Consider the following 2,854-nt stretch of genomic DNA (forward strand, 5'->3'; position numbering starts at 1 on the left):
TGGTTCCCCTCGCCCCCACGAATAACCGAGTCCCGCAGGTCGGGACACCAAGGCCTGACACTCTTACTGAGGCTATGGAGCAATCACAAATAAAGAACAATTATGATTGCCCTCCAAAACTCCGAACAAGCAGCTGAAAGAGTCAGATGCTGATATTTGACCCAACCAATGGAAAGAAGCTGCTGAACCCTGTGGTTGAATTAGGGAAAGGCGGAAAGAAGCTGAGGAGGAGGCCAACCCTGTAGGAGGACCAGCAGTCTCAATTAATCTGGACCCCTGAGATATCTCAAACACTGGACCACCAACCAGGCAGCATACACCAGCTGATATGAGGCCCCAACATATATACATCAGAGGAGTGCTGGGTCTATGTTTTCTCAGAGATGATGCACCTAACCCTCAATAGACTGGAGGCCCCAGGGAGTTTAGAGGTCAAGTGGGGTAGGATTGAGGGTGGGAACAGCCTCTTGGAGACAGGGGATGGGTTGGAGATATGGGATGTGGAACTATTGGGGGGTGGGGGAGGGAGTAAAATCTGGAGTGTACATAAATAAATTATCTCAGTTGTGTAGTGTGATGTTTTTCTGGAAGTTCTCTGGTGAGAGGCATGTGATATTTTGTTGAAAACAGACACTTGAGAAGGCATGTGATGTTTAGAAAGAATATATAAAGAACCCCACAAACAGTGAGAGAATGCTCTTGCATTGTTATGCCATGTGACACTTCATTTCCCTGGTCTTTGTTGATCTTTGCTGACTTTGCTTGTCTTATGTAGAGAGAAATGCCAATGAACCTTGTGGTACAATTCTGGCTAATTCTGACCGCTTGTGCTGACTCATGCTGACTCAGCAGAGCCTTGCTGTTTCTGCTGGATTGTGCCACCTTTACTGATTTGTGCTTGGTGTTTGCTATTGAATTAGACTGCTGGTATCCTGACAACAAAATGTGGAATTGCCTCAAGTAACTATTTCTAAACAGGTCCAGAACACTTTCCCTATTAATACTTTTCTTCCTCCTACCTCTGGTCAATGGGTTAGAAGGGACATTGAAGTGTTTAAGAACCCTAAATAAAGTGGGTTTTGAAAAATATAAACCTACACTCTAGCTCTCTTTTTGTAACACATTGAGTCCAATTAGTGTTTTGTGCTAGAATGTTATGCTTTCTTATTAGCATTGTCTCATGCAGGTAACCATAGCTGTGGTGAGTTCTTGGGCCCAATGGCCAAGCCATGTCCAGAAGACAGCATTTCACCACACCCCTTCCTATCTGTCATCTATTGCATTCTTTCCAGTCCTTCTTCTGAATGATCCCTGAGTCTCGTGTTGCTGGAGTAGAGGAGAGTGATGCTGATGCCTCATTTAGTGTTGAAAACTCAATACTCATTAATTCTCAGTGCTTGGACCAGTTATGAGCCTTTGGATTAACTGCTGCCTGCTGCAAAAGAAGCTTCTCTGACCAAGATTGAAAGCAACACTCATCTATAGATATGTATATAATGTAAATATTTAGACCATCTGATAACATGTCCATTTAGCAAAATAACAGTAGGAGGCTCCCCCCTAGAACATGTGACTTCCGAACTGTGGGCTTTTGGCCAAGTTTACTGTACTTGGCATGAATTTTCCTTCAGTAGAGTGAGTCTCAGATCCAATTGGGAATTGATTGGTTACTCAACTTTCATCCTACTACTGCATCTGTGAGAAATTCAGATCTTGGTTTGAACTTAGAATTCAGGTCTTAACTATAAATACAAAGAGGATGACTATAAATAAGATGAATAACAATTGACACTCACAGAAGAGAAATCTCCCTGAGAATTCCCTTCTTTTTCCTTTCCAGGTAAAAATGAATCACCTGGGATGTCTGCTGTGAGAAGTTCTAATCCTGATGCTGGCCTCCGGACTTACATTACTCAGTCCTTTGATGGGCCATGGACAAGGACATCAAACGGCTAGAGACTGACATCACTAATCTGAAGAAATCCCTTGTTTCACTGTCTGAAGAGACCTCCAAAAATTGCAAAGGACTTTATTGGACTTGATTTACTCTTTTACGATAGAAAAGACAGTGTACAGCTCTTGACTGTATACAACCCTTAAAGAAGAATGTTTTTACATAGACAAAACAGGGATGGTTAAAGAGAGCATGAAAAAGGTCAGAGAAGGCCCTGAGAAAAGGCAGAGAGAGAAAGAGACAGATGAATGCTGGTACAAGAATTGGTTTTCAATCTCTCCATGGTTGTCAACCCTACTTCCTCCCATCTTGGGGCCATTAATTGGGTTATGTTTGTTTATTTCTTTTGTACTCTGGGCCTTAAATAGGATGACTAACTTTGTGAAACAACAGCTAAATAATTTGGTAGCAAAATCTATTCAGATACTTTATCATAAGTTAGCTATGGAGGACGACAAGACTCAAGATGAGATTGTTACTCTATCCAGGGTATTCTCAAAACCTACCTCCACTCAACCTAAAAGAGGGGACTTCCACCCCTAGACCAAGCAGAGAAAGGCCACCCAGAACTCTCTCTGACTGGCGATCTGAATTCTTGCTTAGGCTGTGAGGCTAAGCACTGCAAAGGAATATCAATAAAAGTTAAAAATATCTCTCTGGGTTCTCTGAGGGACAAGCCTGACTGCATAGGGGTTGATGTCAAAAGTATTCCCTCTCCAAGAAAAAGACATCAGGATGGGTATGGCCCTCATGCCTCACTGGACAACGACAGGGGGACTGGAGCCATTACAAGGTCCCCTTCAAATACTGGAGGTCAGGCCTCTATCCCTGCCGTCGCAAGTTTAGGATTGCCACATCCCTTCTACACTTAGAGAAGGGAGATGTCAGGGGCAGCCCTGC

This window comes from Grammomys surdaster, unplaced genomic scaffold, assembly GCF_004785775.1.
Source record: "Grammomys surdaster isolate TR1022 unplaced genomic scaffold, NIH_TR_1.0 125801, whole genome shotgun sequence".
In the NCBI taxonomy this organism is placed as follows: Eukaryota; Metazoa; Chordata; class Mammalia; order Rodentia; family Muridae; genus Grammomys; species Grammomys surdaster.